Here is a 15,140-nt window from a genome sequence, read left to right on the forward strand (position 1 = left end):
TATAGGTGATGGGGAGGAAGACAGCAAACCACACTGCCACGAGTGTACCTATGCAACAATCTTACATGTTCTTCACATGTACCCCAAAACCTAAAATGCAATAAAATATATATTTAAAAAAAATACAAAACTTAGCTGGGCATGGTGGTGCACGACTGTAATCCCAGCTTCTTAGGAGGCTGAAGCGGAGAATCGCTTGAACCCAGGAGGCAGAGGTTGCAGTGAGCCAAGATAGCAGCATTGCACTCCAGCCTGGGCGACAAGAGTGAAAGTCCATCTCCAAAAAAAAATAAGAAAGTAAAGCAAAATAAAATAAAGAGTTGAGGTTAGTGGGAGGAAATGCTGGAGTTTAGATAAAGGGATTGTGAAAGACGAGGTTCTTGTTACGTAGATAAGCCTCCAGGTAGCAGCCCTCAGAGAGAATAGTGAACGTCTCTTTCAGACCTTCAAAGGTATCAGACTCTCACTGAATCTCTCCTAAATCTGAGAAAGTCCTAGCTACATTAATGGAGATTCTCTACACATGCAAATTTCCCCCACAGGAGGAGACAGCTTTGCAGGGCCATTTCAAAATATTGTCAAATAAATAGATTTTGGAGTAAAATACTTTGATTTCCTTCAGGGCCTGCTATCTGTTATGTGATATTGTACCAGAGTTAGGTAGGAATTTGGTATCTCATTGCTATAAAAAGTCTGTTTTATCAATGGGCTGGGCATGGTGGCAAGCGCCTGTAGTCCCAGCTACTCGGGAGGCTGAAGCAGGAGAATTGCTTGAACCCAGGAGGCGTAGGTTACAGTGAGCTGAGATTGTGCCACTGCAGTCCAGCCTGGCACCTGGCTACGAAGCAAGACTCTGTCTCAAAAAAAAAAAAAATCTGTTTTGTCAGTCTGATGATCTCTATTTTGTTTATTTATTTTTATTTTATTTTATTTTTGAGACAGAGTTTCACTCTTGTTGCCCAGGCTGGAATGTAATGACACTATCTCGGCTCACTGCAACCTTCGCCTCCCAGGTTCAAGCAATTCTTGTGCCTCAGCCACCAGGGTAGCTGAGATTACAGGCATGTCCCACCACGCCTGGCTAATTTTTTGAATTTTTTGTAGAGATGGGGTTTCGCCATGTTGCCCAGGTTGGTCTCGAACTCCTGACCTCAAGAGATCCACTTGCCTTGGCCTCCCAAAAGGCTGGGATTACAGGAATGAGCCACTATGCTCAGCTAGAATAAATATTTTATGCTTTGGGCCGACAGGCAAAATCAAGGGTATTAAGTAGGTAAGTACATAGCAAGAAATAAAATAAACTTCCATAATTTTGGGGGACTGTTATTGATAGAATGTAAAAGTTAATTTATGGACACTGAAAGTTGAGTTTCATACAACTTTTATGTGTTATGAAATATTATTCTTTTGATTTTTTTCAATGATTTATTTAATTTTTTTTTGAGATGGAGTCTCGCTCTTTTGCCCAGGCTGGAATGCAGTGGCATGATCTTGGCTCACTGCAACCTCCACCTCCCGGGTTCAAGCGGTTCTCCCACTTCAGCCTCCCAAGTAGCTGGGATTACAGGCACATGCCACCACAATCAGCTAATTTTCTTGTATTTTTAGTAGACACGGGGTTTCACCCTGTTGGTCAGGCTGGTCTTGAATTCCTGACCTCAAGTGATCTTCCTGCCTTGGCCTCCCAAAGTGCTGGGATTACAGGGGTGAGCCAGCACACCTGGCCTGATATTTTTTCTATGATTTAAAAATGTAAAAAAAAATTCTTTGTTCAAGGATTATATAAAGTCAAGTACTAGGCAAAATTTGGGCTCTGGGCCATAGTTTGCCAACCCCTGGTCTAGATCTGCCCTGTTCATCACAGTAGCCACTGGCCACATGCAGCTATTGAGCACTTGAAATGTGGCCAGGGACAGTCACGATGGCTCACACCTGTAATCCCAGCGCTTCTGGAGGTTACTGTGAGAGAATGGCTTGAGTCCAGGAGCTTCAAGTTACAGTGAACTATGATTGCAACACTGTATCACAAACCTGGGTGACAGGGAAAGAAAGAGAGAGAAAGAAAGAAACAAAAGAAAGAGAGAGAAAGGGTGGGGTGAAGAAGGGAGGAAGGGAGAAAGAACTGTGGCTGTACTGGATTAAAATATGCTTAGGTGTAAAATACACATTAGATTTTGAAGCCAGTACAAAAAAACAAATAAAATATCCCAATAACTCTTTGTTTATTATATTTTGGATCTATCAGAGTAAATAAAAAATATTTTTAAAATTAACTTCACCCTCCACCCCTTTTTTTTCACTTTGTCTTAGTCCACCTTCTGTTGTTACAATATCTGAGACTGGATAATTTATAAAGAAAAGAGGTTTACTTAGCTCATGGTTCTGCAGGCTGGGAAGTTCAAGATTGGACAGTTGTGTCTGGCAGCTTCTGGTGAGGGCTCTGTGTTGCATCGAAACATGGCAGAGAAATGTAAGCGGGACCCGGTGCACGGGGGAAAGGCGGAAAACATGAGGGGCAACCTTGCTTTATGACAACCCAACTCTAAAGGTAACTGATCTGGTCCCAAGAGAGTGAGAACTCAACTTCTGTGGGACTGCATTAATATCCCTTCATGAAGGTAGATCGCTCATGACCCGAACACCCCTGAAAGGTCCCACCACCTCTCAACACCATGAGTTTTGGTAGGGACAAACCACATCCAAATCATAGCACTTTCTCACTTTTTAATGTGGCTGTTAGAAAAATTTAAATGACAACATGTGTTTGCTCTTGTGGCTTGCACCTATATCGGCTGTACAGTGCTGCCCTAGTAGTGAGGCTGGAGTGCCCAGAGTGAGATGACCCCAATTTATCTTGGGAGAAGTGGAAGGGCGTGGCCTGGTGTTCAGGAGTGGAGTGTGGGGCCACGGAGGGACAGCCAGATTTCATTAAGGGAAGGTGGAGGGGCAGGGTTCGGGGAGGCACAGCAGTGAGTTGAGGGAGTGGTGTGGGCTTTGTGGGTAGGGGACTGAGCTGTGTGGGGTATCTGTAACTGGCTGTGCAGCAAGGCAGGTGGCAAGAAGCAAGATGTTGGCTATACACAGTGGCGCATGGCTGTAATCCCAGCACTTTGGGATACCAAGGTGGGAGGATTGCTTGAGGCTAGGTGTTAGAGACCAGCCTGATCAAGATAGTGAAACCCTATCTCTATAAAAAAATAAATAAATAAATTTAAAAAGCAAGATGTTGGCCAGGCACAGTGGCTCACACCTGTAATTCCAGTGCTTTGGGAGGCTGAGGCGTTCAGGCGGGTGGATCATGAGATCAGGAGTTCAAGACCAGCCTGGCCAAGATGGTGAAACTCTGTCTCTACTAAAAACTACAAAAGACTGGGCACAGTGGCTCTCGCCTATAATCCCAACACTATGGGAGGCCGAAGTGGGTGGATCATGAGGTCAGAAGTTCAAGACCAGCCTGGCCAAGATGGTGAAACCCTGTCTCTACTAAAACTACAAAAATTAGCTGGGGACAGTGGCAGGCTCCCATAATCCCAGCTACTCGGGAGGCTAAGGCAGAATTGCTTGAACCTGGGCAGCAGACGTTGCAGTGAGCTGAGATCATGCCACTGCACTCCAGCCTGGTGATAGAGTAAGACTCTGTCTCAAAAAAAAAAAAAAAAAAAAACCTACAAAAATTAGCTGGGCATGGTGGCAGGTGCCTGTAATCCCAGCTACTCGGGAGGCTGAGGCAAGAGAATCACCTGAACCTGGGAGACAGAGGTTGCAGTGAGGTGAGATTGTGCCACTGCACTCCGGCGTGGGCAACAGAGTGAGACTCCATCTTAAAAAAAAAAAAAGCAAGATGGTGCCAAGTAATTGGCTGGGTGGTAAGTATGAAAGAAAGAGACCCTCCTGAAATACCACAGGAGGGGAAAAAAAAAAAGAAAGAAAAAGACCCGCTGGGTGTGGAGGCTGAGACAGGAGAATCGCTTGAACCCAGGAGGCAGAGGTTGCAGTGAGCCAAGATCGCACCACTGCACTCCAGCCTGGGCGACAGAGCAAGACTCTGTCTAAAAAAAAAAAAAAAAAAAAAAGGAAAAAAAAAGAAAGAGAGAGACCCTGACCCTGAGGGCTTTCCATCTCTCTCCATCTCTCACTGACCTGGATCAGCACATAGCATGCATTTGTCTTCCACTCCAAGCCTACATCCTGCCCACTATTGGAGAAGGGCTCTGACCAGTTCACTGGCAGAATATAAAAATTGTATGTTAAGACATGCATGGCATGAAGCCCTAAGAAGCCAAGAATCCTTTCTTTTCACAGAGGGAGAAGGCCTATGGCTGTTTGCCACTGCTGACCGGAGGCCGAGTCTCTGTCCTCGACACCCCGCCTGCTGCCGCCTCCTGTGCCCTGCCTGGGGAGCCCTGCCTGGTCTGGGCCTGTGCTGGGAGCAGCCAGAGCTGGGGCTCCTTGTGTTTCCTGTTCACACCCACTGAGCCAGCCTTGCCATCCTCTCTGCTATGCAGGGAGAAGGGAGGTGGGAGGTGCGGAGGGGATGGTCCCGTCTGAGGCTTCCTGTTTCTCAGGAAGAGAAACAGGAGAAAGGCAGGCTTTCTGTGTCTATGTCTCTGTGGTCTTTCAGACTCAGCACTTGAGCAGGAAGATGAAAACCTCAGAGGGCCTCTTGTCTCTTTCACTTGGGTCTCATCAGGCCTGTGCGGTGGAAGAGCTGAAAGGACCCGGCACAGGGAGGTGGGAAGCCCAGCTCTGCTCTCTCACATTCCCCTCTGTCAGCCTTTGTTACCAAGGGGTTTGGACTTGATCGTGGAAATGGATCATCTCTTGATCCTTCTCTAGCCCCTAGGGAAAAATATACTAGAAGAAATTATCAAGACAATTGGTGCCCCCAGCAGGAGGCATATCCAGGAAGTGAGGGGTGGAATGGTTTCTCCTTGAGAGAAGCGAGCTTCTGAGTTGAAGGCCCTCCACGAACCAGTCCTGGTCCAGTGTTCCGGCCTTATCGCCCATCCTGCTCCATGCATGGGTAGCTGCCACACACAAACACAACGTGCTGCCAACTCACCCTCCTCGATGTCTCTCATCGACCCCTCCTTCCCAGCTCCTCCCCTGGACCACTGCCATAGCAGTATTCACTGACTTCCAGCGTACTGTAGGATACATCCGAACCCTTTGTCATGGCACCCAAAGCCCCTGCCCAGCCGTGCAGTCCCAGCTCCTGTCCATCATGGGGAGCAACCTGCAGTTCTCCAAGCAGCCTCTGCTTTCTCAAGCTTGGAGCCTAAGCTGTGTCTTCTCCTCTGCCTGCACCTCTTTTTTCCCATCTCTGCTGGAGAGTCCCTGCTCAGCCCCAGTAAAGATATTTAAGGGACAGTTATACGTGAGGGTTTAGAGTTCAGAGACCCAGTCTGTCCTGGAGGTCAAGGGCACGCTACTGGCCGTTGAAGCCTCAACGATTCAATTGAGTGAATACATGAATGAAAAGATGAATTGTTGTGGAATCAGAAAGTGTTGAGGCTCAGGCCTGGTGTGGTGGTTCATGCCTGTAATCCCAGCACTTTGGGAGGCTGGGGCGGGTGGATCACCTGAGGTCAGGAGTTAGAGACCAGCCTGGCCAACACAGTGAAACCCCTTCTCTACTAAAAATACAAGAATTGGCTGGGCATGGTGGTGGGCACCTGTAATCTCAGCTACTTGGGAAGCTGAGGCAGGAGAATTGCTTGAACCCAGGAGGCAGAGGTTACAGTGAGCCAAGATCATGCCACTGCACTCCAGCCTGGGCCACAGAGTAAGACCCTGTCTAGAAAAAAAATAAAGAATAGAAAGAAACTGAGGCTCAAAGAGAGAGTCCCGCAGGTCCACACTGACCTAGCGGCAATGCAAAGGCATAAACATAAACAAGAGCCTCTTTTTAGGAGCCACTGCTGCCTCTCAGACGGAGACAGACATTTCCCAGTTTCATAGGCTTTCTCCCCACCTAGTCTGCAGTAGTGAGTCCTAAAATCTGTCCCTGTCCCAATGACTGGGGCCCAGAATGCTTTATAAAAGTGAGAGTCCAGACCGGGTGCAGTGGCTCACACCTGTAATCCCAGCAATTTGGGAGGCCAAAGTGGGTGGATCACGAGGTCTGGAGTTTAAGACCAGCCTGGCCAAGATGGTGAAACCCCATCTCTACTAAAAATACAAAAATTGGCCGGGTGCGGTAGCTCACGCCTGTAATCCCAGCACCTTGGGAGGCCGAGGCGGTGGATCACGAGGTCAAGGGATCGAGACCATCCTGGTCAACATGGTGAAACCCCGTCTCTAATAAAAATACCAAAAATTAGCTGGGCATGGTGGCGCGTGCCTGTAATCCCAGCTACTCAGGAGGCTGAGGCAGGAGAATTGCCTGAACCCAGGAGGCGGAGGTTGCGGTGAGCTGAGATCGCGCCATTGCACTCCAGCCTGGTTAACAAGAGCGAAACTCCGTCTCAAAAGAAAAAAAAAAAATTAGCTGGGCGTGGTGGCAGACAGCTGTAATCCCAGCTACTTGGGAGGCTGAGGCAGAGAATTGCTTGAACCTGGGAGGTGGAGTTGGCAGTGAGCCAAGATCGCACCACTGCACTCCAGCCTGGTCGACAGAGTGAAACTCTATCTCAAAAAAAAAAAGTGAGAGTCCAGCCCCAGGGGCCAGGGAGTCCAAAGTTTCAAAAACGACACAGGTTAGTGTTGTGAACGAGGCCGGGTACCTGTGTGAGCTGCGCCTACTGTATGCAGCTTTGTAAGCTCTCAAGGAAACTGCAGGATTAGGGTTTTGAATGCGAATCACATATTTCATTAAGGTCTGATTCCAGAATGGGGTTCTAGACATTTCTGATTGGTTTCTGGTGGGCAGAGGATGCCTCTGAGACTCAGCAGGGCTCGGGGTGGCTGTTGCAAGAATGTGTGATTTTAGGGAGGCCGCCGGCAGGGTGTCTCTACAGATCTCTTACTCGTCTGTTTCGAGGATTTGACTTGAGACATATTGTTGGGGGCGATCAGCAGGCAAAGAAGTGTTCCCTCGGATGCGTCTATTGTTGCTGTTGGTAGCAGTCACAGCTCTCACTTACATCGGGCACTGTTCTAAACCCTTAGCCCCCATCCTCCCAGAACCTTGCAGAACTGTGGAGAGACAGGTGCCATCTTCCTTTTTTATTTTATTTTTTTAATTTTTTTTTTTTTGAGATGGAGTCTTCCTCTGTCACCCAGGCTGGAGTGCAGTGGTGTGATCTCGGCTCACCGCAACCTCCACCTCCCGGGTTCAAGTGATTCTCCTGCCTCAGCCTCCCGAGTAGCTGGGATCACAGGCGCCTGCCACCATGCCCAGTAATTTTTGTATTTTTAGTAGAGACGGGGTTTCACCATCTTGGCCAGCCTGGTCTTCAACTCCTGACCTCGTGATCGACCTGCCTCAGCTTCCCAAAGTGCTGGAATTACAGGCATGAGCCACCGTGCCCAGCCAGCCCATCTTCCTTGTTTTAAAGATGAAGAAGGTCGGGTGCGGTGGCTCATACCTGTAATCCCAGCCCACTGGGAGGCTAAGGCAGGCAAATGGCTTGAGCCCTAGACTTTGAGACTGGCCTGGGCAACACAGGGGGATCCTGTCTCTAGCAACCTAAATAAATAAATAAATAATACGCCGGGTGCAGTGGCTCACGCCTGTAATCCTAGCACTTTGGGAGGCCGAGGCGGGTGGATCACGAGGTCAGGAGTTCAAGCCCAGCCTGGCTAACACGGTGAAACCCTGTCTCTACTAAAAATACAAAAAATTAGCCGGGCATGGTGGCATGTGCCTGTAGTCCCAGCTACTTGGGAGATTGCACCACTGCACTCCAGCCTGGGTGACAGAATGAGACTTGTCTCAAAAAAGTAATAATAATAAATAAATAAGCTGGGTGTGGTGGCACACACTTGTAGTCCCCGATAAACGGGAGGCTGAGGCGGGAGGATCACTTGAGCCCAGGAGGTTGAGGCTTGCAGTGAGCCATGATCACATCACTACACTCAGAGCAAGACTCTGTCTCAAAAAATTTTTTTAAAAAGATGAAGCTGAGCTTCATGGAGGTCTGCTTAGGGATCAACATCTCAGATGATTTTGCTGGATGGGAATGGGTTTAGGGGCCCTGGAGGAAGATGTTAGAACATGGTGGAGGCTGGGGTTAGCTGGACAGTACCTGGCTCATCTGCTGGGGGTCACTGTGACTCAGCTCCCACTGATTCTGGACACATGAGACTGTGGCCCAGTGTGACCTCAGCTAACAATATTTCAAAAGTAACTGGACATATAACATTGTGTAGAAATGTCATAATCTGGCAGGGCGTGGCGGCTCACGCCTGTAATCCCAGCAGTTTGGGAGGCCAAGGCAGGCAGATCACTTGAGGCCAGGAGTTTGAGACCAGCCTGGCCAACATGATGAAACCCTTGCTCTACTAGAAATACAAAAGTTAGTGTGGTGGTTTGTAATCCCAGCTACTTGGGAGGCTAAGGCACAAGAATCGCTTGAACCCAGGAGGTGGAAGTTGCAGTGAGCCAAGATCATGCCATTGCACTCCAGCCTGGGTGACACAGCTCGACTCCATTGAAAGAAAGAAAAAGAAAGAGAGAGGGAGAGAGAGAGGGAGGGAGGGAGGGAGGGAGGAAGGAAGGAAGGGAAGGGAAGGAAGGGAAGAGGGAGGAAGGGAAGAAGGAAGGAAGCAAAGAGGCAGGGAGTGATGACTCACGCCTGTAATCCCAGCACTTTCGGAGGCCAAGGTGGGTGGATCAGGAGTTCAAGACCAGACTGGCCAACATAGTGAAACCCTGTTTCTACTAAAAAATACAAAAATTATCTGAGCATGGTGGCTCGTGCCTGTAATTCCAGCTACTTGGGAGGCTGAGGTAGGAGAATTGCTTGAACCAGGACCTGGGAGGTGGAGGTTGCAGTGAGCCAAGATCGCACCATTGCACTCCAGCCTGGGCTACAGAGCAAGGCTTCATCTCAAAAAAAAAAAAAAAAAAAAAAGAAGGAAAGAAAGAAAGAAATGTCATAATCTGTAAATGTTGGCAAACAGTTTTTTTCAAATGAGCCAAACACGGCACAGGACTGCGTGAGGTGATGTGCACTTTTAGTCTCAGCCACTAAGGAGGGTGAAGCGGGAGGATCACTTGAGGCCAATAGTTTGAGGCTACAGTGAGGCATGATCACACCTGTGAACAGCTACTGTGCTCCAGCCTAGGCAATACGGCGAGACCTCATCTCAAAATCAAAAACAGAACAAAACACTGTATAGGGCAGACAAGCAGGTCCAAGAGTCTGTAGTCGACAAGGTGCTGGTTTGCAACTGTATTAGTCTATTCTCACATTGCTATACGGAAATATCTGAGACTTGGTAATTTATAAAGGAAAGAGGTTTAATTGATTCAGTTCCGCATGGCTGGGGAGGCCTCAGGAAACTTACAATCGTGGCGGAAAGCACCCCTTCACAGGGCAGCAGGAGACAGAATGAGTGCCAGCAGGGGAAATGCCAGACACTTATAAAACCATCAGATCTTGTGAGTGAGTGAGTCAGAACTCACTCACTATCATGAGAACAGCATGGGCTAAACTGCCCCCATGATTCAATTACCTCCCACCAGTCCCTTCCATGACATGTGGGGATTATGGGGATTACAATTCAAGATGAGATTTGGGCCTAGGCACAGTAATCCTAGCACTTTGGAAGGCCGAGGGCAAATCACCTAAGGTCAGGAGTTCGATACCAGCCTGGCCAACACAGTGAAACCCCCTCTCTACTAAAAATACAAAATTAGCCAGGTGTGGTGGTACACGCCAGTATTCCCAGCTACTTGGGAGGCTGAGGCATGAGAATCGCTTGAATCCAGGAGTCAGAGGTGGCAGTGAGCTGAGATCATGCCACTGTACTACAGCCTGGGCAACAGAGTGAGACTCTGTCTCAAAAAAAAAAAAAATCTTGTATTTTTTGCAACTTCTGCCTTCGTTGTCATGTGTGTTTTTCCTGTGTCTCTGTCTTTTGCCCTCTTAAGTTCACCAGTCATATTGGATTAAAGGCCCCCCCATTCCAGTGTGACCTCATCTTAACTTGATTATACCCGAAAAGACTATTTCCAAGTAATGCCACATTCAGAGGTACCAGGAGTTAGGATTTGAACATACGTTTTATGGGGCCACACAATTCAACCCATAATGAGTACAAGAGGTAGGTGATATTTGGCAAGACTGTTCCAGGTAGAGGGAACAGCAGGTGCAAAGGCCCAGAGGCAGGAGGCACTGGTGAGTTCCAGGAAATAAAAGAAATTCAGCACAGCTGGAGTGGAGCGTGGCAAGGAGGTGCAGCTGAGGCAGCTCAGGCCGACCCTCACAGGCCAGGTGGAAGTTTGAGAAAAAAAAAAAAAATCCCAAATCTCAGTGCCAGGCCCAGTACAGGTCCATTTTCAGCTTGTATCAAATCTGATGCAGGCTGAACAGCTCTTCTCCATAAAGTAGCTTAGCCATGTCGGAACACACGGTCACCGGGGGAAGGGAAGTCTGGAGGAGGCCCCCAGTCTCCACGACCCAAGATTGAAAGGGACCCTTCCACTCAAAGACTACACAGCAAGGGAGGCTGGCAAGGTGGTAGCCTTGGTAGTCACGGATTTCTGGGAGCCCCAGTTGTCTCTCCCACTTGTATTCACCCGAAGTTAAGGCTAAGGCTTCATCCTCACAGCACTGGGAAGTCAGCCAGAGTTTCCACACAGAGGTAGTGACAAGATGGGACTTGCATTTGAAATTTTTCCTCTTTTCACTGTAGCTCTCAGATCTTATGACTTGTGTTCTAGAAAGATCCCTCTGGCTGGAGGACTCCAGCTCCCCTGAAGGAGGGGAGCTGGGGTTGGTCTGGTGGAGTGTGGGAAGCTGCTGCAGTGGGAGCTGGCTACAGCCGAGGCACAATGTATTTGTAGTTAACTCATGCAACTTCCACCTTGCAGGCTCAGCCAAAAAACAAACCAAAAAAAAAGAATGTGAGAAAAATTAATTCATGTAATTAAAAAACGATCCAAAAGCATTTTGTGTGTGTCCTTTTCTAGATTGGAGATTGTCCACATTTTTTTTTTTCCTCTGTCGCCAGGCTGGAACTGCAAGCTTTGCCTCCCAAGCTCACCTGATTCTCCTGCCTTAGCTTCCTAGGACTACAGGCGCATGCCAACACGCCCAGCTAATTTTTGTATTTTTAGTAGAGATAGGGTTTCACCAATTGGCCAGGATGGTCTTGATCTCTTGACTTCATGATCCGCCCGCCTTGGCCTCCCAAAGTGCTGGGATTACAGATGTGAGCCATTGTGCCTGGCTGAGATTGTACGCATTTTATGCACATATTCTGGATAGCCCAAATAAGCCAGGGAGTGTGTACTCTATGGGTCTTTTTTTTTTTTTTTTTTTTTTTTGAGACGGAGTTTCACTCTTGTTGCCCAGGCTGGAGTGCAATGGCGCGATCTCGGCTCACCGCAACCTCCGCCTCCTGGGTTCAGGCCATTCTCCTGCCTCAGCCTCCTGAGTAGCTGGGATTACAAGCACGCGCCACCACAGCCAGCTAATTTTTTGTATTTTTAGTAGAGACGGGGTTTCACCATGTTGACCAGGATGGTCTTGATCTCTTGACCTCGTGATCCACCCACCTCGGCCTCCCAAAGTGCTGGGATTACAGGCGTGAGTCACCACGCCCGGCCTCTATGGGTCTTTTAAGAGATTTTCAGGGGTAACGGAGCTCCTGGCTGACTTGAGAACCTTGCTGTCATGGAAGTGCCCCCCACTCAGGGTCTGTAACTGAACCTAATAATAAAAGCGGGAGCCGTGTGTGTGCTGTTTCCGAACAGTGTGCTGCCTTGCCTCTGGCAGAAACACCCTTGGATACAATATGAAGGCATTTTTTTTTTTTTTTTTGCTGAGACTGACCCATACTTGCCTGCAGTTCTTTCTAGTTTATGAAATATTTTCTAAGCCATTACCTTATTTGAGTTTCAGAATAATTTTTTTTTGTTTTGAGACAGAGTTTCTCTGTGTCACCCAGGCTGGAGTGTAGTGGTGCAATCTCAGCTCACTGCAACCTCTACCTCCCAGGTTCAAATGATTCTTATGCCTCAGTCTCCCGAGTAGCTAGGACTACAGGCCTGAGCCACGAGGCCCAGCCAATCATTTGTATTTTTAGCAGAGACGGGGTTTCACTAGGAAGGAACTCAGAAGCTCAGACACACCTTGTCCCACAGTAGCCAGGAGCCCTGGAAACAACCCCCAACGTGGAGTTGGATGTGTTGGTTTTGTGGCCACAGTTTTAGCTGTGGCTTCAGTGTTCTTGTGCATAAAATATGGGTAACTGCACAAAAAAAGCCATTTTGAAGCACCAATAAAGCAAGGTTGGTGAAAGCATTTTTCAAGCTCCTAAGCGCTGTCCAAATGTTGTATCCTCAGACTTTACATGTCACTGAAAGTGTTTCTGAGTTGTGCTAAAGGAATCCATGCGGAAGATGAAGAGAATTTATGCCTACAGTCATGTCCTTGGGCTGCATGTACACTATTTGACTTTGAACTTAATTTCTTGAATTACCTTCACTGCTTGGGGAGCTGTGTCCATCATTTCCTGCAGGCCACAGCCGTGGCCCTCATTTGTGTGGGTTGACAAGGGCTGGGGTGGAGGTGGAGTGAGCAGTTTGTTAGAGACCTCCCTGAAAGCCTTGCTGCCAGATCTCAGTGACATGAGTAAGGTCGTATGGAAATATGTGACTTCCTGTTATGGAATCTAGCCTGGAAGAGTGAGGAGTGGCCTTGGGGTGAACCAGAGAGCACTTGCTTACCTGGATATGGGTATCCCAGCTCCACTTGACTGCCCCCTTCAGGGAATGCAGTGCAGTGTAGCTAAATCTTCAGACTTTCCTAGAAAAGTCTGAAGTCCATGTATTTTCAAAATGTGAAACTCGATTTTCATCTTCAGAGCAATTCTACTGCCTGGGTGGAGTTAGTGCCTGAGTTGGCTGTGTAGCTTTGGGCCACTGCTCTGGACTTCAGTTTTCTCATTTAAAATTGGTGATCCACCTGAGGTCAGGAGTTCAAGACCAGCCTGGTCAACATGGTAAAACCACATCTCTACTAAAAATACAAAAATTAGTTGGCTGTGGTAGAATGTACCTGTAATACCAGCTATTGTAATCTGCTGAGGCAGTAGAATCACTGGAACCTGGGAGGCGGAGGTTGCAGTGAGCCAAGATGGCGACACTGCACTCCAGCCTGGGTAACAGAGTGAGACCCCCATCTCAAAACAACATAAAAAATGAAAATTGGGCCGGGTGCAGTAGCTCATGCCTGTAATCCTAGCAGTTTGGGGGGCCGAGGCAGGGGGATCACCTGAGATCAGGAATTGGAGACCAGCCTGACCAACACACACAAACTCTGTCTCTTATGTTAAAAATACAAAATTAGCCAGGCATAGTGGCACATGCCTGTAATCCCAGCTACTAGGGAAGCTGAGGCAGGAGAATAGCTTGAACCTGGGAGGCAGAGGTTGTGGTAAGCCAAGATTGTGCCATTGCCCTCCAGCCTGGCAATAAGAGCGAAACTCTGTCTCAAAATAATAAATAAATAAAAATTAAAAAAAAAAAAATTGGTGATCCAGCTGGGCAACATAGTGAGACCCTGTGTTTACAAAAAATACAAAAATATTTGCTAGGTGTGGTGGCTACACTTGTGGTCCCAGCTACTTGGGAGGCTGAGGCAGGAGGCTCAATTGGGCCCCGGGGGTTGAAGCTGCAGAGAGTTGTGGTTGTGCCATTGCACTCCAGCCTGGGTAACAAGAGCGAAACTCGGTCTCAAAAAAAAAAAGAGAAAGTGGAATCCTCAGCCCGCCACACTGGTCCTGGCTGCAGGAATCCGATGGAAACGCTAGCTCCTTGTATTCTGGGTTCCTATTTGGTAACCTGCAGGCTTGGGAGGTTGTAATCCTGCTTGCCTTGAGGCCCGCCAACCATTCGATTAAAAGGAATAACACCTAGGCCTTTCAAGTTTTGTGGTCAAGGAGATAACATAAAGGAGTTTTGCGGATTAGGAAGAACTCCCCGACCCCGTCCTTAAACTCAAGAGTTAAGTGGTTTATCTGTCTTTAAAAAAAAAAAAAAGTTTCAACAAAAATAAATGGCGCCGGTCGGTCGCGGTGGTTCAGCCTGTGATCCCAGAACTTTGGGAGGCCGTAGCGGGCAGATCTCTTGAGCTCAGCAGTTGAGACGAGCCTGGGACACAGAGCAAGACCCATGTCTCAAACAAATGAAAACGAAACACTGGCCGGGCGCGGTGGCTCATGCCTGTAATCCCAGCATTTAGGGAGGTCGAGGCGGGCAGATTACCTGAGGTCAGGAGTTCGAGACCAGCCTGGCCAACATGGCGAAATCCCGTCTCTACCAAAAATACAAAAATTAGCCGGGTGTGGTGGCACTCGCCTGTGATCTCAGCTACTTGGGAGGCTGAGGCAGGAGAATTGCATGAAGAGCGGGCAGAGGTTGCAGTGAGCTCAGATCGTGCCACTTCACTCCAGCCTGGGAAACAAGCGAGACTCTGTCTCAAAAAGAAAGAAAGAAATCGAAACACAAATAAATGGATTGATTTGAAGGAAAAATTTTAAGTAAACAAAAGTACAAATGCGATGTCAGTAGTCAAGGTGGTGCCAGGGGACCGAAGATCGGGTAACACCAAGGTCTCATCGTCCCTGCCGAGCATCTCTGGGGGAGGCGACAGAAAGGACGCAAGCACAGGGCTTGGAGAGCACCAAGGTCCGGGGAGAGGGCGGGCTACGTTCCAATCCTTCGGAGCCGTGCTGAGGGCCTTGGAGGACCCCACTCGCCCAACCTCAGAAGCCTGACTTCTGCCACTTTCAGCGACGCAACCTTGGGCTGCGAAACTTTCTCCGGCACAGTTTCCTCTTTTGGGACATGGGGACGAGGAGGCTGCCAATGCTGGAATGAAACGCACGAAAGCGAGAGATTACCGCCTCGACGAGAGCACAGTCCAGCTATGCTGTGGCTGCAGCCCGGCCAACCTGAACTTGGCGGCGTCCCGCCCGGCTTCGGGAACCCTCCGCAGGGTAGAACTTCGTTCTAAATGAGGACA

Source organism: Aotus nancymaae, unplaced genomic scaffold (genome assembly GCF_030222135.1).
Source record: "Aotus nancymaae isolate 86718 unplaced genomic scaffold, 86718_ANA_hifiasm-v0.15.2.pri h1tg000015l_1, whole genome shotgun sequence".
NCBI classification, from domain to species: domain Eukaryota; kingdom Metazoa; phylum Chordata; class Mammalia; order Primates; family Aotidae; genus Aotus; species Aotus nancymaae.